Genomic DNA, 22408 nt, shown 5'->3' with positions numbered 1-22408 from the left:
TCAATTGACCACAGTCTAAAACTTGAATTTATATCTAATTTTATTTTTTGTTTGGTTTGATAGTTCTTAAAGGATTCATTTTTGCTACTTGGTGTTTTACCTTCTTAGATTTGAGAGATTGCCTTTTCTCATCACAAAAGCTTTTGTGTCATTGATAGCTTATGCTATAATCAGATGTGTGTTTTCTGAATAATTTTGTCTGCAAATCAATAATTTGCACTGGAGAAAAGACTGCATGGGGTGGGGGAGGGGATTATACCTGTGAGTAGTATTTTTTTAAAGTAGCCTTTAAAATGTTGCTGCTGACTATAACTCTTTTTTATGTGCTAGGAAAAAATAATTTATTTGCCCTTAAACTTAGAAAACTATAGTTAAGGTAATTTTCAGTTGCTTTGTACACTTAATAAGATGTTTTTAAAAATACACGTAAACTGCCAAAACAAATCTGTCTCTTTTATCAAATATATTTTACAGCTGTTTTTCTCTTTACACATTTTTTATTGCATTTGCTCATCAGGCTGGTATCCATTATAAGATACAGTGTATAGTGTTCAAAATCCACTTCAAACCATTTCTCTTCAAGTCAGTTTATGATTTGATGAATCTTCGTGTGAGAATTAACCACCGCTCTGGCGGTTCAAAATATTTAAATTTTATCCAGGAATCTTGGAACTTCAAGTTTTTCTTAAAACACAAGACAAACGAAAGATGACTACAGTTTTTAGAATGCTTATGCAATAGTTAAAGCTCTTTTTTCCCCATTATTTAGTATTCAAGTCATTCACATTCTAATTAGCATTGGAAACCAATGTTTTGAGGTATTTATTGGATGTCATCATTGCATATTGGACCATGAATTTTTCTAGAAACTTTATGACCATTCCCAGAATGGTGTTTTGGTTTTTTGTTTTAAGTTCATTTAGGTCTCACCGTTCTAGGGAAGTTTTGAAGTTTCTGTCATAGGGGAGGGAAGTAGTTGTATTTGGTTGCATGAATGAACTTTCTGAGAGTTATATGGGGAAAATGAAACCTAAAGAGTGTTACAAATACCTTATGCTTAATATTTCCATGAGACATTTGCTCAGTTAGACTAGAATAGTACGATATCTTTACCTCTTTCCTGTCCCCATGCTTCTTAGGATCTTCACAAAGAAGGTGAAAGATTAGTCCTTCTAAGTAGGAACTTGAGAGACCCTTCGGATCCTGTCTCATTCCCTCCCTTATCTAATCCATTTAAAATGTTCTTGTTTCTATCTCCACCCAGTTTTTCCTAGACCAGCACTCCCCCCTAGTTCCTACTTCATTATGTGGTGTTTGGGCCACTGAAGCTACCTCCTTCATGGCACTTAGCCTGGTTTGGATTTTTATATTTGTTTATTAACCTGTTTAATGCCACTCCCACTGGACTGTAAGTTCTTTCAGATCAAAGGCTGGATGTGTGCTATGTTCTGTTGTATTCCACCATCAAACACAATGTTGCTTGTGGCAGGCATTCGCTCCTTGTTGGCTGAATGATGGATGAATGCACTGTCTGCCTTACTTTCATCCCATTCTCCCTGGCTCAGTCACCATATCCATATTCTTTCGCAGATCATCCAAGCCCCTCTTAACCCAACGCTAGCCTTTCTCTCCTTTTCTTTTTGTGCCATTTCCTCATATAGATCTTATTTCTCTCACCAAATGACTCTGGCCATGCTGGTACCCTGCCCTGAATACCCCCCACTATTTTCCTTTCAGCCAGCCAATTACTCTTCTCTTTACAAAGTGATCCACTCCTCAGAAACACTGTTGCTCTAAGCTACATCTCCTCTTGTATACTTGTACTTAACCGATATTTGCACTTAATTGAACATAACCTTGGAGAAGTTGTTTTTATGGTTGAGGACATTGCTTTATGATCTGTTGATATAGAGCAGTTAGTCTTTTGGGCTGTGTTGTTACAGGGCTCACATGAGGTCTAAGTGTGTGAATAATAGCTAGTATTTCTTTAAAGCGTTCCAGTCTGCCAGTCGTTTTCGCTCAATTCTCACAATCCTTTTAGGAAGGCCTCCCTGTTTTAGAGATAAGAGTAAGTAAGAGATAGTGAGTTTCAGAGAACCCAAGCTGACTTGACTGAGTCATGAACCCCAAAGCAGCAGGACAAGAATTCAGATCAGGGTTTTGTCACTCTCAACTCTTATGTTCTTTCTGGCACATCAAGATTGTTTGAAAATATAAGTTTTATCTTTATAGACATTCTGAACACATAGAAAACTATTGGTTTGTTCATTGATTAAAACGATGCAGCCCATAGTTTTGTTATATCACTTACTGAACTCACTGCAGCTGTTGACTGTTTGTCTTCCCCATTTTTGCTTCTTAAAGGCACTGGCCACATCCTGTTTGATTTTCAGTCCACAGTGTGTGGTCATAGTAGAAATGCAAAAAACGTTTGTTGAGTGAATATAGTGAATCAAATGAAAGATATAAAAGAAATGCAATCAAAGATAAATCCTTAACTGACATAGATAATATCTAAAACATTGGGCTGGGGCTTCCCTGGTGGCGCAGTGGTTGAGAATCTGCCTGCCAATGCAGGGGACACGGGTTCGAGCCCTGGTCGGGGAAGATCCCACATGCTGCGGGGCAACTGGGCCCGTGAGCCACAACTACTGAGCCTGCGCATCTGGAGCCTGTGCTCCGCAACAAGAGAGGCCGCGATAGTGAGAGGCCCGCGCACCGCGATGAAGAGTGGCCCCCGCTCGCCGCAACTAGAGAAAGCCCTCGCACAGAAACAAAGACCCAACACAGCCAAAATAATAAATAAATTAATTAATTAAAAAAAAAAAAAGAGTTCTAAAACATTGGGCTGATATAAAGGCAGTACGGTGTGGTGGTTTAGACCAGAGAGGCTGGAATCCAGTCTGCCCAGGTTTTAAGCCCCAGCTGTGGCACTTTCTAGCTGTGTGGCCAGGCAAGTTACTTTACTTCTGTGTGAATCAGTTTTCTCATCTGAAATGGGGAATTATAATTGTACCTGCCTCATAGGGTTGTCTATGTGTGTGTGTGTGTGTGTGTGTGTGTGTGTGTGTGTGTGTGTGTGTGTGTATATAAAAACTTAGAATAGCGTCTGGCTCATAATAATGCTCACTAAATATTAGCTTTTATTAGATAGACCACATAGGGCCACTGGGCCATAAATATAGGCATTCGTAATCAAATATAAATATACTTGATTGTGTGTATCAGTTAAAATAATGGAAAGTATTAAGGAGTTGCTGGAGTGATTTGGGTGGCTCACGTTGTGTGAGGGCAGCATGAGAACGCCAAATGGAGGAGGGAACACTGAGCATTGAGTGTGGGAGAAGAACATTCACTCTGCAAAACACATGCAACATTTCCTGCGTACTCTGCCGTATATGATGTATGTATATTCCACAGGTCAAGTTCAGAGGAGAAAGGTGCTACGAGGTGCTCCTTTAGTCAGGAGCTAAGGATAATTCCTGAGACGTGCCCTCAGAGAGTAGAGGATACAGATCGGAATATCCTGGATCCCAAGGAAGAGAGAATTTTGATTAAATAAATAATTGGTTAAGTATCATGCAACAGAGGAAAACCAGGAGGTTTGACCATGTTAAATTGGTTATCATGTAGAGAAGAATTTCATTGAAGAGTTAGTTAAGAGAAGCCAGGTTGGAAGGGCTTAAGATTAAATATATGAATGTCTTGAAAAATCGGGACAAAGTGGACCATCCATTCAGGGTTCTTAGTGTTGAACGACAAGAGTGAAAGATCTTTAAAAGGTAGTAGAAATCACATCTAAATAACACTGAAGCTCTCTCTTTCTGCCATAACCAAATAGCTGAAAGAACTTTACTTCTCACTCTAAATTTTTTTAAATGAGAACAATGATAGAATGAATTTCATTCATGAGGTCTCTGTTTTCCATTCACGCTGCACTGTCTGTTGCTGTGCTTGACAAATTGATTGCTTTACTTACGATAATATTTATGCAACTGCTTTCCCCATCTGCAGTGAAAAGATTGAGAAACATTTCTTTGATTTGTGTATCTACAAGTCTTCCTGATTTATAGAGAAGCCTTGCAGCAATGACCACTCAGTAAACAGTTTTTGAGCACTTTCAAGGTGCTGCTTGATGCGGAGACATCATAACATACAAGTCCTGGCCTCGTGGAATTTGAAGGCTGAGGGTTGATCATCATGTCTCCTTTAGGCTGGATTCTCTCCCTCAGTGGAAGCTGGAATCGTGCAGTTCTTCCTCCAGTAGTGACTCATGCATGGGTTTCTCCCAGATCCTCAGTATCTTTATCACAGCCCTGCCCTCAGGTTGAAATGAAAATAAATTATGGCATTTATAAAAGCAGTGATTGAACATCAGTCTTTTATAAGAAAAGATAGAAGTTTATGGTTGTCTAATCGCAGCCAACTAGCACGTTATTACTGCATTAGCACAGAGACACCGCAGACCTCTGGCTTTGCAGTGAGGATGTGAGTGCTGGGTTACTTTTTCCTCATCAGAGGATTAAGAATCTCATTGGTTATTCGTTTTTGTTGGGTGTCTGTTTAAAATGTAGAAATGTGATTTTTACTAAGCTTGGAATTTTGGAGATTTCCAAGGTGTCATATTTAAGTAATCTACTGATGAACTTTGAAAATATTAGTATTCCTGTGTGTTGCTGGTGAATGTAGCCCCTATAACTGACTCTAACACGGTAAGATTCAAGAACAGAGGGGAGAGGCCCCAACTCCCGTGACGCTGACGGAGATGACTCTGCAGGTTGAAACCCCCTACACTTTCCTCTACTGCTTCAAGCCTTTCTCTCTGTCCTTCCTTTGATTATGACTGGCTCCTGGCTCTGTAAAGGGGTGCTTCTTCTGGGATAAGTTGCAGTCAGGTGTTTGAGCCTACTTCTGTGAGATAACAGATGAATGGAAATCCTGAGAGCTCTGGCGTGCCTAAAGCTGAGATTTGGGAGCTAGGCTCTTTCTGATCTTACTCTCAAGGTGCAGGTGCTTCTAAATTAACATGGAATATAATTTCTGGGATTTGCTAATGGGAGAACCAGGGAAAGATTTCCTGTCTCCTGTCTCCTCTTAGTCTTTGGGAAAATTTTTAAAAATTTTAAACTTAGACTGCTTCCTTCCTTAAATTTTGAATTGAATGCATTCATGCCCATTTGATGTGTATATTATCATATTCCTGGATTTTATTCTTGAACCCAGTTGGAAAGTTTCAAGGCAAACATTTGGTTTTCTGTTAGCCCACAAATTGGGCAATGGTTGTTCAATTATGGTCTTCCGCTGACTTAGGCAGAGTCACATGTTAAAAGTATATTTTGCTAGTAGCCCACAAAGCATACCAACTGTCAGTCCTTTGTCATGTCTGCCTGTGGACAGTAATATTACAGTAATAGTAATATTCCAAAATTTCATCTGTGGATTACTTAAATGTATCATCCAGAAATTCACTTTAAAATACATCGGTGACAAAACAGCCAAGCATAGATGTTATGTACTCTGCCTGCCCACTTACCTAAAAATTATAATGGTCTCTCAGTGGACTCTGATGCTGCCCAGAATACCTAACTCACAGACGTGCCTCAAATGTAGAAAAGCAAGTTCAATATTATGAAGAAATATTATTTTCCTGACTATTTGCTCTGTGTTATGCTTATTATTCCGTATTAAATGGTTGTGGTGGATGCCTATTATATTTTTTGTCCCAAACCACCCTTTTATCAACAATAAGCACCTTCCTCCTTTTGGGAACTGATACCGTCTCTGACTTCAAACTGGTATTTTCAGCAGAAGCTGCTGTGTTTCCATGTAACATCCTCCAGGTCACACACAAAGGGTAGGTATCAGACTCAAATCAGGACAATAAGAATCCTTCCCTAAGATTTCTTAAAAATTGCAATTTGAGAAAAGAGTCATTCTTTGTCCAGAGGCCTGGATTTTATCAAATAAAAGGAGCTGTTGGTGGCCATGTTCCCATTGCTGAGATGCAGTGAGAGAATTAAAGCTGAAAATCAGAGAAGAAAAGGGATTAGAAATCAAGGGAGCTCTATAATTTAAAAATTAATTAATTAATTTTTAATCCAAGTATAGTTTACTTATAATATTAGTTTCAGGTATACAACACAGTGATTTGATATCATCAGAGATTTCACACCATACAAAGTTATTATAATATTATTGACTGTATTCCCTGTGTTGTACATTATATCCCCGTGACTTCTTTATTTTATAACCAGTGGTTTGTACCTCTTAATTCCCTTCACCTATTTCACCCCTCCCCCCACCTTCCTCCCCTCTGGCAGCCACCAGTTTGTTCTCTGTATCTGTGAGTTTGTTTCTGTTTTGTTATATTTGTTCATTTGTTTTGTTTTTTAGATTCCACGTGTAAGTGAAAACATACAGTATTTGTTTTTCTCTGTTTGACTTATTTCACTTAGCATGAGATACCCTTTAGGTCCATCTGTGTTGTCGCAGATGGCAAGATTTCTTTCTCTTTTACAGCTGAGTAACATTCCGTTGTGTGTGAGTGTGTGTGTGTGTGTGTGTGTGTGTGTGTATCACATCTTTATCCATTCATCTGTCAATGGGTACTTAGGTTGCTTCCATGTCTTAGCTATTATAAATAATGCTGCAGTGAACATTGGGGTGCATGTATCTTTTTTTTTTGCATATATCTTTTTGAATTAGTGTTTTTGGTTTTTTGGATAAATACCCAGAAGTGAAATTGCTGGATCATATGGTAGTTCTATTTTTAATTTTTTGAGGAACCTCCATACTGTTTTCCACAATGGCTGCACCAGTTTACATCCCCACCAATAGTGCATGAGGGCTCCCTTTTCTCCACATCCTTATAGACACTTGTTATTTCTTGTCTTTTTGATGATAGTCATTCTGACAGGTATGAGGTGACGTCTGATTGGGGTTTTGATTTGCATTTCCCTGATGGTGAGCATCATTCCATCCCCAAACAGAAGAATACCCATTCTTTTCAAGTGCATGTGAAACATTCCCCAGGATAGATCACATGTTAGGCCACAAAAAACAAGTCTTAACAAATTTAAGAAGATTGAAATCATATCAAGCATGTTTCTGACCACAACGATATAAAACTAGAAATCAATTACAGGAAGAAAATTGGAATAAACACAAATACATGGAGACTAAACAACGTGCTACTAAAAAACCAATGAGGCAATGAAGAAATCAAAGAGGAAATCAAAGAACAGCTTGAGACAAATGAAAGTAGAAACACAGCTTTCCAAAATCTATGGGATGCAGCAAAAGCAGTTCTAAGAGGGAAGTTTATAACGATACAGGCCTACTTCAAGAAACAAGAAAAATTTCAAATGAACAACCTAACTTTACACCTAAAGGAACTAGAAGAAGAACAGAACAAGCCCCGAGTCAGTAGTAGGAAGGAAATAATAAGGATCAGAGAGGAAATAAATGAAATAGAGATGAAAACAAACAATAGAAAAGATGGATGAAACTATGAGCTGGTTTTCTGAAAAGATAAACAAAATTGATAAACCTTTAGGCAGACTCAAAGAGGAGTTTTAAATACCCACTTCCAATTGTTTCAGAGGTCCAGCTGGATCTTTGCTCTTCACATGTTTTGGCATTAAACCAGTGACTCTCAACTGGTGGCAATTTTGCCTCCAGGGGATTTTGGCAATGTCTGGAGACCTTTTTGTTTGTCACTGCTAGGGGCCTGCTCTGGCATCTAGTAGGTAGGGGCCAGGGATGCTGCTAAACCATCCTGCAATGTACAGGACAGCCCCCGTTCCCAGAATAATTCCCCTACAGCAAAGAGTTACCTGGCTCAAAATTTCAGTAGGGCTTAGGGTGATAAACCCTGAATTTTAACCCCTCTTTCAAACTTGTTGGATAACCTTAGTATCCCCTTTTTTGGAATGCTAGCTAGAAGCAGTTGCTGTTCAAGAGAACCTTAACTAATCTAGAGGTGTACATGAACTAATTGTGAGTGTTGCTTGGTTATTGGTACACATTTTATTTCCATATTTAAGATTTTTTCAGCACAAAGCTGACCTAATGAACAGATATCCCATCACTCAGGTTTAGCGAGACTATTGATTCATCTACCACACCTACACACATTGTTCAAATGGACCTTTGGAGCCTTTCTTGGGTACCTAAGCAACATATATTCTGAACTTGAAAACTTTTGAAGCAAAATCTATTCATAAATTGCTACTAGGATTGCATCAAAATTATGCTGTCCTCCCTAAGATTTCTTTTGAGATTTACATTCAGCTCATATATAAGGGGTGAAATATCCATTTTTAGGAATAACTATGTGGAATAACACACTGTCTTACAATGGCCTTGATCAAGCATGGCTACCACAAGGAACTGCCATCATCTGTGTTAACATGGGCTGGGCAAGCAGAATTCCTCTTTGAAACTATCAGAAAGCAAGGTACCTCTGATTCATCTTCAGACTGATATACATGAATTTCTCAATGAAAAATTGATGAAAAGAATGTTAGTGATGACTTAACAACGAGAATTTGAGGTGCTGAGCACAGTCCTGCAGTTAATCTCCTAGATTAAGAATCAGATTTAATGTTTCTTACACTTTTCACTAAATCTTTTTTTTTTTTTTTTTTTGTAACTTTCTTTGACTAATGTTTTTTAAAAACCGTGACGGGGAATTCTCTCACAGTTTCTTTCCCCCTGGCCTCCCCCATTGCTCTGGTTAAAACTACAGATGAACTGCAGAGCATTTTGTGAGGCTAAGTTTCTCTCTCTCCTCTGTTTTGTCTCTTTCTGTCTCTCTCTTGTCTCTTTTCCACTCTCCCTGGCCTAGTTGACACATAGGCACTCATTAAGTGTTTGTTCAAAGAACAATGAATGGTTGTCTCATCCAACCGTACAGCTCTATTTGAGCTCCAGTAACTCCTAAATTTTTATTTCCAGCTCCAACTTCTCTTTCAAACTCTACGTTGGATTACCTACCTGACATCTGTGCTCAGAGGTCCAGTAGACCTTTGGTGTCCTTGCTTTTCATCACATATGCTAGGTCTACTCCTGTCTTAGGGCCTTTGTACTTGTTCCCTCTACTTGTAATGCTTTCCCCCAGATATCTGTCTGGATGACTCTTACCTCCACTCCTTTAAGCATGTCCTTACGTGTCATCTTCTCAATAAGGCCATCCTGACCACTCTATTTAAAATTATAATTTATCTCTTCCCCCACATTCTACCTAGATTTCCCTTCCCTTACTCTACTTTTTCTTTTTTTTCCCCCCATAACATTTATCACCGTCTAATATACTTTATTAACAGACTTACTACTGTTTATTATTATATGTTTTTTAACATATTTATTATATTTATTGTTTACCTGTCTAGAATCTGGCTAGATTGTAAGCAGAGCCAGGATCATTCAAATTGGAGTCTTTTGACTCCCAAGTTTAATTCAGTTTTTGTTACAAACCAGCTTCTTCTTGTTGACTTCAGAATGGCCCTGGTATTTTGGGATCTACTACTTCTGGTCCCCTGAAGTGTTGGGCTCAGTCTTTGCTTCAGAATAACAAATTTCATATATATAACCTACATAATTAAAGTGATGTTTCTTTCTGTTTCTGACTGCAACACCAAAACTTCTTGGATTTTCACCAAATTCAGAGCTTATGTTTGGGATGATCTAAAGTAAAATATAGGCTACATAGCATAAATGAGAGATGAGAAAGGGCAGTCAAAAGAGGCAGTTTTCTTCTGGAGCAGCTTCAACAGGGAATGGAGAGGCCCAAATGACAGGCTCTTAAGACACCATGAGCAGACAAAAAACAAAAACAAAACAACAGTGGTTTGGGATATGAGCCCCAAGTTAAAAGTCCTAAAAGCAGGTGTTTTTCACCTGGGCATTTCTATAATGCATCTTACGCTCTAGAAGGAGTGTCAGCCATGATACATTTATTTGATGATAATTCATAATTCTCCTAAGCAGTCGTGGGAGGCCAGCTAGTATTTAAATTAAAAGACACCCTATATTGGGACTTTTACATCTGTGTTAGGATGGCCAAAGTCATTTGTTCTGTGGTCAGCTCTCTGGCACAGTAGCTGATAGATGATAAGCACGCAGTAAATACGGAATGTTTACTTTCCAGGCTGGAGCATAAGGTGCTAGGAGAGTCAGTGTGTATCTTTCTAGTTGGCTTCTTTTTTTTCTTAATTTTAATTTAAAATTAACATACAATGAAACTGACCTTTCTGCTGTACAGTTCTATGAATTGTAATACATATATGTATATATATACACCAACATGTATGTATATATACATATATATATTCTCTTTTGGTATAACCATTTTACAGTCAGGATACAGAACAGTTACAACACCTCCAAAATCTCCCTCATGTTACCCTTTTGTAGACACCCCCCACCCCCCTCCCCCCACACAACTGGTTCCTCCTTGCTATAGTTTTGGTTTTTTGAGAATTTTATGTAAATGGAATCATGTAGTATGTAACCCTTTGAAACTGACTTCTTTTAGTGAGTATAATGCCCTTGAGATTCATTTAAGATGTGTGTTTATTAATAGTTCCTTCCTTCTTTGTTGCTGAGGAGTATTTTATTATATGGAGGTACCATGGTTATCTGTCACTTGTTGAAGGACATTTGGATTATTTCCAGTTTTTGACAATTATGAAAAGAGCTGCTACAAATATTTGTGTACAGGTTTTTGTGTGAGCATAAATTTTCATTTCTCTAGGGCAGATAGCCAGGAGTGGGATTGCTAGGTCATATGGTAACTATATGTTTCATGTTATCAAAAAAAAACTGCCTGTGCACAAATGTTCTTAGCAGCATTATTCATAATGATCAAAAAGTGAAAATAATCCAAATGTCCATCAACTTGAGGAATGGGTAAATAAAATATGATATATCTATACAGTGGATATTATTTGGTAATAAAAAGTAATGAAGGGGCTTCCCTGGTGGCACTAGTGGTTGAGAATCTGCCTGCCAATGCAGGGGACACGGGTTCGAGCCCTGGTCTGGGAAGATCCCACATGCCGCAGGGCAACTGGGCCCGTGAGCCACAATTGCTGAGCCTGCGCGTCTGGAGCCCGTGCTCCGCAACAAGAGAGGCCGCGATAATGAGAGGCCCGCGCACCGCGATGAAGAGTGGCCCCCGCTTGCCACAACTAGAGAAAGCCCTCGCACAGAAACGAAGACCCAACACAGCCATAAATAAATAAATTAATTAATTAAGTAAACCCAAAGTTTAAAAAAAAAAAAAAAAAGTAATGAAGTACTGATGCTTATTACAACATGGATAAGCCTTGAGAACATGCTAAGTGAAAGAAGCCAGTCACAAAGGGCCACATATTGTATGATTCCGTTTGTATGAAATGTCCAGAAGAGAGAAATCCGTAGAGACAGAAAGTAGGTTGGTTGCCTAGGGCTGGGAGGGTTGGGGAGATACAGGAAATGACTGCCAATGAATATGGGATCTTTGGGGTGATGAAAATATTCTAAAATTGATTGAAGTGATGGTTGCACAACTTGTGAATATACTAGAAACCACTGAATAGCACACTCTAAATGAGTGAATTGTATGCTATATGAATTATATCTCAATAAGGCTGTTTTAAAAAAACCAGCTAACTTGTTTTTCACAGTGGCTGTACATTTTGTATTCTCACCAGCAATATGTGAGAGGTCTAGGTGCTCCACATCCTCACCAGCACTTGGTATTGTCAGTATTTTTTATTTTAGTTATTTTAGCTAATGGATGTGTGTGTAGTGATATTTCATTATTAATTTGTATTTCCCTAATGGCTAATGATGTAGAACAGCTTTCATGTGTCTGTTTGCCTTCTTTAGTGTGGAGTCTGTACAAGTCTTTAGCCCATTTTAAAATTGAGTTGTTTGTTTTCTTAGCGTGAAGTTTGAGAGTTCTTGACATATTCTGAATACAAGTCCTTTGTCAGATGTGTGATTTGCAAGTATTTTCTCTTAGTCTCCCAGTTAGTTTGTCTTTTCACTCTCTTAAATACTTCTTGATGGGTTACAAGTTCTCAGGGTTTCATTGTTTGATTACTCCTGTACCCTCACTGCCTAATATAGTACCTGGCATAAAACAGATATTCAGTTAATATTTGATGGATGAATGAATGAGTTCCCTCTTCTTACTGATTAGCAACAGGTTTTTGTTTTTGTTTTTTTTTCTGAGAGATAATATATTAAAAGTAAACCTAATTAGGTCACTTCCCTGATTAAAATATTTCCTTCCAGTTACCTCTTTAGGAAAAAAAAAATCTCTAATATAGATTGTAAAGCCTGGAATGATACAGCTTGGTTCCTTGAACATTTCATGTTCTCCTCTGCCTCATAGTCTTTATACATGCTGTTTCCTCTGTCTGAAACACTTTTCCTCCCACTGTCTTTGCCAGGCTAATTTATTTATTTCTTAGTTCAAGCATCACCTTCGCTCATTCATTCTAGACTCTGGGAATATAAGAATGAATAAGACAGACACAGTCCTTATCCTCTTGAGGCTTACCTTTCATGGCAGAAACCCTCTCTGCCCCTCACCCCAGAGTAGGTTGGGTGCCTCTATTTTATGCGTTTATAGTATCCCTATGTTTTTACTTCACAAAACTTTGTTTAATTATTTACAGTTATGTATGTTCAGTGTTTTTCACCCTACCAGCCCATAAACCAGTGACCTTTAAATATTTTTGTTTATTTGTCCTTTAAAAGAATTTTGAAAAAAACTAAGTAACTTCATACATATATTTCAAGCTGACATCTATAATTTTTCATTATAAGTTTAAATAGTTGCACAGGATATAATTTCCAGCATACTATAAAACTTGACATTTTAAAGTTAAACTTTTGATCATTCTTTTAAATGTATCCCATGGAATCTAAATACTATATTTGATACCATCATTTGTTGGAAAAAAAAAACCTTAAAAAATCTTTTTTATAGTCATAAATTTTACAGTCCTTCTTTTTCTCCATAAACTCCATTTCACTTCCCCCACATAATATTATCCTATCCCTCATTATTGTTGAAAATCTTTTATTGCTCATTCTCTTATACTTCTTTGCAACAAAAATAGGTATGCAAGTAGAAATTTAATTTTTAAGGTATTTCCGGTGATGACCAAAAGGCTGTAATTGTTCTCTGTTGAACTATTGTGTTGAATTATTCTGTGTTGAGCTACCTTTGCAATTATTACCAATATACATGGATTAAAACAAAAAATACGTTATTTGATGTGAAAAGTCTCTTAAGGCAACAGATTTTTTTAACTAGATCATGTGCAAGTGGATGAATGCTACTTTTTTTCTAGACTATGACAGTGTTCAGTATCAACTGCATTCTTAATTTTCATTTCCTATGACGTAAGAGCCAAGAAACCTTGGAAACCTTGTTTGCATACATAAGCGGACAAGAGTGGAAGGAGTTTTGTTATAGCGCTGGCGCTCCACTCTGTTCTTTGAACTTCCTCTGAGTTACATGCCCAAACTGTCATCAAAATTTTTTAAAATGATCTGTCAGCTGACAACTCAGATCCTCCATTAATTGTGTTGAGTGGAAAAAATTGGAACCCGCCCCCCCACCAGACTTGTGAAAGGGTTTCTTGTCCAGTCATTAGAGTCATTCCCAGAATTTATAATTGTCCCTTTGTTAGAGGTTTTTATGTCCAGGACAGTGCACCATAGGAAGATGCAGGTATGGTGGAGCTCTGACTTTCTTTAAGAAGTGGGAGAGGGGCGCTGGTGAAGTGTTTGTAAGAAAGTAGAACCAGCAGGATGTGGGTCACAGCAGATTCACAGGCAGATCTGCTTCAGAAAAGAGTATACATAGATGTTGAGGCTCTAGAAATAGACTTCCTTAAAACTATGTGTGCCAGATACACCACAGCAGTCCCTCCTGTGCTTCCAGGGATACCCATCCCTCCGTTGTGTGGACTACTGCTTCAGGACACACGAGGGCAAAGAGCTGTGATTTTTTTTTTTTTTTTTTTTTTCCAATCACAATTTCCTCAACTCAGGACATCTAGTAAGAACTCAATAAATATTTTTTCACTGATGCAGGAAAAAAATTTTTCATGTAAAATTTGACTCCAAATCTATTAACCCTTTCAGTTTTCTTTGAAAAGATATAAAAGGGAAAATGTTTTTATTCCGGAGTAGTGTTGTATGCTATGAAGTTCATTTTTAATTTTCAAGAATAAAATGTTCTTTTACAAGTAAAGTTTTTAAGTCAGTAGCTGTCTTGCTATCTTAATAATAATGCCACTTTCCCTAAATCCTTTTTCTTTGTTTTTCCAATTACAGTGTTTAAGGTAACTTTTACTGTTTTTCAAGTAATAAGGTTCCGCTTGAATTCTCCACTGAAATAATGTTTTTTTGGTACTTTTTATCCTAATGTAATTTTCAAAGATTTAAAAAAATAGATGTCATTTGTTTTCCTTTTACCTGCAAGTGGTTTTGAGGTATCTGGCAGGTACTTTTAGGCATATTACACCTATAGGGTAATAAAGGTCTGTGTGTGTGCATCACGTAAACAGGTTATATTGCTGCTAAGAAATATGAACTGCAGATTGGCAGCTTCATCTTTCTGTTAATGTGCAGATTCTTAATGCTTAATATCCTGGAGGTTTCTGTTTTTCTGCAGAAAATCTAATACAGATTTTCTGTTGCCTCTTAAAATGCTGCACTTCTCCAGGAAACCTTATCTTCAATATAGCATCTGGTTTTCTGTGAAGTCAAAATTCTGAATCAGAATTTCCAGCTGTTGCATCTAGTTTTATGGAGCCTGAATTGAAAATCAAAAACTAGTTTATGTACTTAAATACCAGAAGTGAATATTATCTTTCTTTTTATAAAACAGTATGGCAATTGTATTTAAGTATTTCTAATTTGCAGTTATTGTTCATGATTTGCTCCAAGAGAAACAAGATTGAATAACAGCTGAACAGCTTTAAGTGAATAGGTTACGTTTTATTCTCCTGTCGGTGTCCTGTGAACCTACACATACGGTGTCTGCACAAGGACAGATAAGAATTGTAAAATGTTAGTACTCACAAGTGCCTTACAGACCATTTAGTCTAACTCTCCTCATTTTCTAGATGAGGAAACTGAAGTCTTATTTTGCCCTGTATATAGAAAATGATCACTAACTTGAGGCAGAAGAAATCGGGTTTAATGGTATTAAGATAATTGTGTTGTTTACTGTTCTAAAAAGCAGTCATTCTGAACAGGCAAACAAAGGGAGGGGAGTCTTGGCAGTACTGCTCATGGACTGCCGCTGTGTGCCTGGGACTGGGATGCCGTATGAGGCAAATAGTTCCTTGCCTGTCTGGGAAACCGTTTGGCAATATATGTCAAGATTTAAACATGTTTGTAACTTTTTAGCTTGTAATTCCTCTTTTAAGACTTTGTCTTAAGGAATCACAAAATCAGATAAAGGTTTAGTATACAAAAATACTCTGGTATGGTTTAGCACAAAGATGTTCATTACAGCATAATTTATCCTGTGGAAAATCAGAAGAAACAACTTAGTTATCCAGCGGTAGAAAAATAGTCAAATTATGGTAAATTTAAACAATGAAATGTGATATAGCCATCAAAGTAGTTTTTAAGAAGATTTTTTAATTATGTGAGAAAGTGCTCATTATGGTGTCAATTAAAATAAGTAGAATATAAAATTGTACATATAATATGGTTCCAATTATATAAAGGATATATATATATATAATGGAAAATACATCAAAGTGGTAAAAGAGTTTATTTCTAGGTGATCTTATGGGTTGATTTTATTTTCTTTATATTTTGCTTATTTCACAAATTCTCCGTGATTAGCAGAAAATAAGGTTATTAAAAAAGAAACTTAAAATGTAGTTGAAGAGGCAAAATTTTTTCTAATACCAAGTGATGGAAAACCCACTTTAAAATCCCACTGAGGACAGGCTCATTGATACACAGTCTCTGATGCTTGTGCTCTGTTAAGTCTCACACAGCTGCCCTACCTTCACCTCCATGGCTGGGATCCTAATAGTGGGAGTAGTGACCCATCTGGACTGTGGGCAGTGGGGAGAAATCCACAAGTAACTGTTGTATTAATCAGCAGTCATTTTATTTGGAAAAAAATATATTTGAAAAGCCATATCCCCCTGTTGAATGAACATTCCTTTATTCTTTCATTTAGCAAACGTTTTTAGTGCCTACTAGTTAATTCTTCTGACTTGAAGGTAACATTCTGCTACTAGTGATTCTTTGCCCAGTGATTGTTGAAATTTTCCTAAATGTGCTTGCCAGAGTATTCTGGTATACAGGTAACTCGACACAGTTCCTGTTCTCACCTGGTTCAGGTTTAATAATTAAATTGGGTTAGTGATTAAATAATGAATGTTTGTGTAGAAGCCAGTCAGTGTAATATCTGTGAACCTGAAAATACAACTTTATAATCAGTGCAGGGCTTGGTGGGATCCATGTGGCTGTGGCTTTGCAGTGCAACATGGTCGAGCAGCTGGGCAAATTAAATGCTGTTTTTCTAAAAGGTAAGCTTTCCAGAGCATGATATGGTTTTCTTTGCTTTCAAAATTCTTTGAAAAAATCTGTGAATATTTTGAAGTCCTCAATTCCACTTTATAATTTAAAATTAATAACTTCTTACTACTGTAATTTCATACGTTTTATACTAACCCCCTAGGAAAAAAAAAAGTATTTACTTACTTCAAATTTCTTATATTGATTTCAGTTGGTCTCATTCCACATTACAATTACGGCTTTTCAGTCCACAAGGTATGGCTTAGAGTTGTGTTTCAAATTTGAAATGGGTTGTGCATTAATAAAGCTACTGTTTTTAATTTAAAAGAAAAGATCTTCGAAGAAAGTTTGTTAGGCACTGGGATAAATTTTTTAAATGTCTGTTATATGTAAGTTCATGATAGCCTCAAATTGTTATCCCCCTGCTAAGAAGTGGCACCTTTTTTCTTCATTTGCCTGTTCGGCCTAGTTGTCCATTTTGTCTCATAGGCTATAGCCAAGGAATTCTAGAGCTGGAAAATGCTGCCTAGGTGAGCTTTCTGTCTTCTTGCAAAAATAACCTGAAGCCCTACGATGAGTATCTTATTCTTAAAGGCCTTCAGAGAAGGCCACAGTCTTTCCAGTGCTTATTAGCATTTCTCTCTGTCTTTTTTTTTTATCTGATATGAAACCTAGATCTTTTTCTTAAAATTTAAGCTGTTTTGCTATTTGCCTAATATTTGGGAGTACTAAGTTATACCCTTAAGGATATAAACTAATTGTTCTTATTATCCTTCCTAAATGTCCTGACTGCTTATATATTACCTGATTGTTTTGTCCTAACAATAGTGTTGTGTACCAGTGAACTGGTATCACAAAACTGTTTTTCTTAGAAAGATTATGAAGTCTTTGGTATTGGATTGGGCCAGTGTACTTAGGTTTATTTAGCAATTCAATAGATGTTTATGGGATACCGGGACTATGTGCCAGTCATTGTATTGAGGATTGAAGATACCAAAAAAAAAAAAAAAAAAAGGATGAGGTTAAGTGTTTCAAAGTACAGCAAGTCTAGTAGGGAGACCTTTCTGATATATTGGCAGTAATATTATAGTTATTTGGGGTTTATTATTGTTAATGGGTTTATTATCCAATATTATTTTGCAAAGAAGTAGAAAAGTGACTTCAAATCTGTTTTCTTTTTGCTTCCCCCCACCCCCCGCCCCACTCCACCGCCCCAGGAGTGTTGCCCTCCAGAGAAAAATTGTTCTAAAAAGAAAAAAAAAACTTCCAAATTTAGGGAAGACATATATAAATCAATTGTAAATTTATGTGATAAAAACAATATGCATTGAGGTTCTGTGGAACAAGAATTCCCGTTTTATAGAAAAGAGTGATTAAGTTTGATTTTCCCAGTTAGTATTGTTACAAAAGTTTTATGTGACTAATTTTAATGAGTAGAAGAATACAACATCTGTTCATTTACAGTAACTAGTAATCATACCTCTCTTTGACACATACCATATACCCTCAGATGTAGACACCCAGGAGTACATTATCTCTGACCATAGCATATTGTCTCCTTATATTCTTGTGTCTTAGAAGATAAAGTTAATCTTCGTTTAACTCAGCAGGTGCAATACACATTTTGTTCTAGGCCTAGTAGATGTATCTCAGGAAGATACGACAGGGTGATTCTGAGGACCAGTGGACACATTTTTAACTTACAGATCTTATAAAATTCTAGCGCAATAGGCAGTATAGACATGAGTTAAGAGCAGAGATTCTGGAGCCACATTAACTGGGTTTTAATCTAGTTATGCTCTGCATTAGCTGAGTGACAGTGGGCACAGTATTTAACCTTTCTGTGCCTCAATTTCCTCAAATGTAAAATAGGGATAATAGTACTATTCACCTCATAGATTAAGGAGAATTAAGTGAGTTAATATCTGTAAGACAGAATAAAACTGTGCCTGGTGCAGGGTGTTATATGGGTGCTAGTGAGTGTGTGAATAGATGTTTTGTTATCTGTTGATGTTTTTGGTATTAATCACAGAATAATAAGGTGCCATTTGTAGTTCTGGGGCCTGCTCAGGGGTCGATGCTGAACAAGTTGAATGGTGATACAGCTTTTTCTAGTTTTCCTTAGTTCCCCCCTGCCGCCACCCCCAGTTTTTCTGCAACTCATGGTTCATTATAAACATCTTAGAAATTGGAAGTCTGTGATCTTTATTGGCATATTGTGCAATAATCCTGGGAATTCAGCCTGAGCCCCTGAGAGCTAAATCAGAGGTCATGCTCTCCTAAAGCCATACCAAACAGGCCTTCTGGTACAGATACTGGGGGGCAGGGGTTGGAGGAGTCTTATGGTCTTCACGGCTCCCTTTGTGCTGTGGAGCCTGAGGGGGCGTCTGGGCGATGGTACACTTGCATGTCTGTGATCATCCACTCCCATTGCCAACCTAGGTCCTGGATCTGGGATGGCAGACCCAACCACAGTCCTCAGAAACCAACACAGTCCTTCATTGGTTCAAATGCTGTTTTTATGGAATTCATTTCTGTGTAAAACATTAAGAAGCCAATTCTTCCATTGGCTATTAAGTCCTCTCAGATACAGGCTAATTTGTCTTGGCAGTATGAAGGAATCTTCTCCCTGCCTCCCACAAAAGGCATGTAAGTCACTGCTTCCCACACCCTTCATCTACCTCTTTCAGACAGCTGTTCTTTGCACACCCTAAGTGCTAAGACTTACAGAATTTGAGTCTCCTGCATGACACCATGGTTTAATGTGGCTGGTGGTAGGTTTTTTTCCTTTTCTTTTTTTTAACTCGAAACCTGTGGTACTATAGTTATTTAACATGGAAAGGGTTATAGGTAAAATGTCAGTCTTCCTACCCACAGTTGTGTAGGCAGCATCAGTATGGTGAGGCTTTTAATAACACTCCAAAGCGGCTGCTTTTAAACAGCACAGGTAACCCAGGCCTCAGCTCCTCCCCCCATTACTGTGGCTTGGGCCAGCTGGGTGGGTGGGGCGGGAGTGTGGGTGGTGGATCAGAGAGCGGAGAGCCTGCAGATCAGGGACAGCAGTGAGGCATCTCCACGGTTAAGGCTGACGGGTGAGCAGAAGGGGGTGGATTCAGGAGCCGTTTCAGACATGGAGTCTGGAGGGCTCGCTGATGGATTGGCCGGGGTAGTTCAGTGGGAGGCAGTGATCAGCTGTGGGGGCTCTGCGGAAGAGGACAGTGACGTTCTCGTAATCTCATAACTAACCCAGAGCATAGTAGCTGACACAGGACCTGCGGCCACGGTCCTGCGATGCGGGGTTATCAGGACGTGAGAGGCCTCACAGCTCTTGGATGCTGTTTCATTTTGCTGCCCAGGCCTCTCCTTTCTTCCTTACCTCACCACTGGGGTTGCTATTTAAGAAATCAGAGTTTGGGACTTCCCTGGTGGCGTAGTGGTTAAGAATCCGCCTGCCAATGCAGGGGACATGGGTTCAAGCCCTGGTCTGGGAAGATCCCACATGCCGTGGAGCAACTAAGCCCGTGCGCCACGAATACTGAACCCGCAAGCCACAACTACTGAAGCCCGCACACCTAGAGACCACGCTCTGCAACGAGAGAAGCCACCGCAGTGAGAAACCCGCGCACCGCAACGAAAAGTAGCCCCCGCTCGCCGCGACTAGAGAAAGCCTGCGCGCAGCAACAAAGACCCAACGCAGCCAAAAATAAATTAATTAATTAATTTAAAAAAACCCCAAAACTCATCATTAGATGTTTAAAAAGGAAAGCAGAGTTTATCTCACTTAATGGTGGTGTTGGGCAGTCCTCTGCCTCTCGGTTTCTTCATCTTGATATTGAAGATCTTGTATTACTTGCTTTACCTTTCTCTTGGGAATGTAAAGAAGAAATGAATAAAAAGAGAGAAATCTTGTTTTTGAAAGTATATATGACAAAGAGATCTTGATGAAGGTACACTTATTTAATGAAATATAATTCAACTATAGGATAAAAATATCACATGATCTGATAATCATAGATGTTCTCATTTACCATCCCAATATTTCAGACGTGGACAGTTTTTAGAGCCCGTAGTGTGTAGTTGACAGGCCCACTGTACTACGTCATTTTATTTTAACTCTCATATCCATTTTAACTTGTTCCATTTCCTTATACTAGGATACTGTGAGATCCTCCTTTTTAAAAAAATCTTGTTACGGTTAACTCAACAGATTATTTTACCTGAAAATGAATGTTATTATGTGTTTTTTTTTTTTTCCTGTTTAATAATTCAGACATGGGGTTGGGGAGCTGGACCTGGACCTGGACTAACACAAGGCTACCATTTATTTTTTGTATTTAAACGTACAATTTTAATATGAAAGAAAAGAGAGAGAAAGAAAGAAAGCTGTCTTCTTCTGTCAGCACCGTCTGTAAAAGAACACTTAACAGCGTTGGCTTACAGAAATTCCTTCACGGGGCATTCAAGGCCTTCCAGTCTTTGCATAGTACTTGTTGTATGCCAGGTATTTTTCTGAGCAGAAAATAACCCATTTCACCCTCATATATGTGTGGTATGTACCCATTTTTACAAAAGAAGAAACTGAGGCAAAGATAGGTTAAGTAATCTGGGCACGTCCACACAGCGAGTGACTGTCAGAGCCTGTGTTGGATCCAGGCAGTCTGAGTGCAGAGTCCGCTTTACTGTCCCCGACCCTGCCCACATCAGTGGTTCTCAGCCTGCTTGTCCATTAGACCCATCTGGAGAGCGTGCCAAGAGGGCCAAGGGATAAAGAGAGACGTTTTACCTGACCCTGCGTGAGACCAATCAAATCTTCCTCCTTCTCCCTTTTCAAGGTCACTGTCTCCCTGTTTTTCTAGTCCACCAGACCCTTTTCTTCCCCTGATTTCATGACATATGTAGGGTTTTTAATGGCCTTTTGCAATTAACGGCATACAGCTTTATGGTTTGGCTCTCTAAGGCAGGGCCCTTGGGGACGGGGACATCCTTCCTCCCTGTGTGTAGCCTTCCCGGTGCCCAGCACAGCATTGTACGCATACACAGCACTTGATTGTTAATCCCTCCGTGGACGCTTCAATGTACTGTTGTCACTTTGAATCAGGGGAGATCCCATGATGTATGGAAAGAGCATGGATAGTTAATTGGGCAGATCTAATTTGACCAACTCTAGCATATCTGAGCCTCAATTTTCTTACCTGTAAAACTGTAAAGGTGATAATATTAGAGGATTAATGTGAAGATTAAATGAGATATGTGAAAATATGGACTATGTTCTGTAGTAGGTAGTGAAAAATAAACGCTGAATTCTTTCTTTGTAAAGTAAGCACAGTTTTGAATATGAAAAATCGCTTGAAAATGTGCTGTTCAGCTTTCAGTCAAATGCAAGAAGTCATGGAATTTTTGGAGCTCAAATAGACCTTCAGGATCAGGGAATGCAGTCCCTTCATTTTACAAGCGAGGAAATTGAAGCATAAAGAAGCGACTTGACCAAGGGCATGCTGTGAGCCCAGATGCAATCTCTGTGTGGATTACCCATTCTGTACTGGTGTACAGATAGGTGATTAATAAATGCTCTCTTACTACTGTGTTTATTATTACCTTCTGCTTCATAATGTTTGCACTGTCACCTCAGTGTACTCTTATATGCGTTATGGAACTCTCAAAGCAACTTTGCAGGCCTCCAGTGTCTGACCCCAGTGTAAAGCTTTGCCTGTTAGATACAGTCCTAAAGGAGCCACCATCGGATATGGAGTTAGGGAGGTACAAGGAAAGAGTATATATTTACTTGATTTTTTTGCACAAGAGGGAGAAGAGTTAAAAATACACAATGAGGTTGAAAGCCCATGAAGCTCTT

At 38.4% G+C, this 22408-nt stretch overlaps 1 protein-coding gene across 3 annotated transcripts in view; it reads left to right on the top strand.

Annotated features, from left to right (window-relative positions):
• The window catches only part of STX18 (syntaxin 18), a 120748-nt gene that overhangs the window by 23925 nt on the left and 74415 nt on the right, over nucleotides 1-22408 (top strand). For 2 of the 3 annotated variants that reach the window (XM_082462565.1, XM_082462566.1), the window contains exon 2: nucleotides 16480-16568. The exons of the other annotated variant lie outside the window; for it this stretch is intronic. The gene's annotated coding sequence lies outside the window, so the exon portion shown is untranslated. The remainder of the gene's footprint in view (nucleotides 1-16479; nucleotides 16569-22408) is intronic. 3 annotated transcript variants of the gene reach the window in all.

This window comes from Balaenoptera physalus, assembly GCF_965194825.1.
Source record: "Balaenoptera physalus genome assembly, chromosome: 5".
NCBI lineage: Eukaryota > Metazoa > Chordata > Mammalia > Artiodactyla > Balaenopteridae > Balaenoptera > Balaenoptera physalus.
This window is presented reverse-complemented; position numbering and strand designations above follow the sequence as displayed.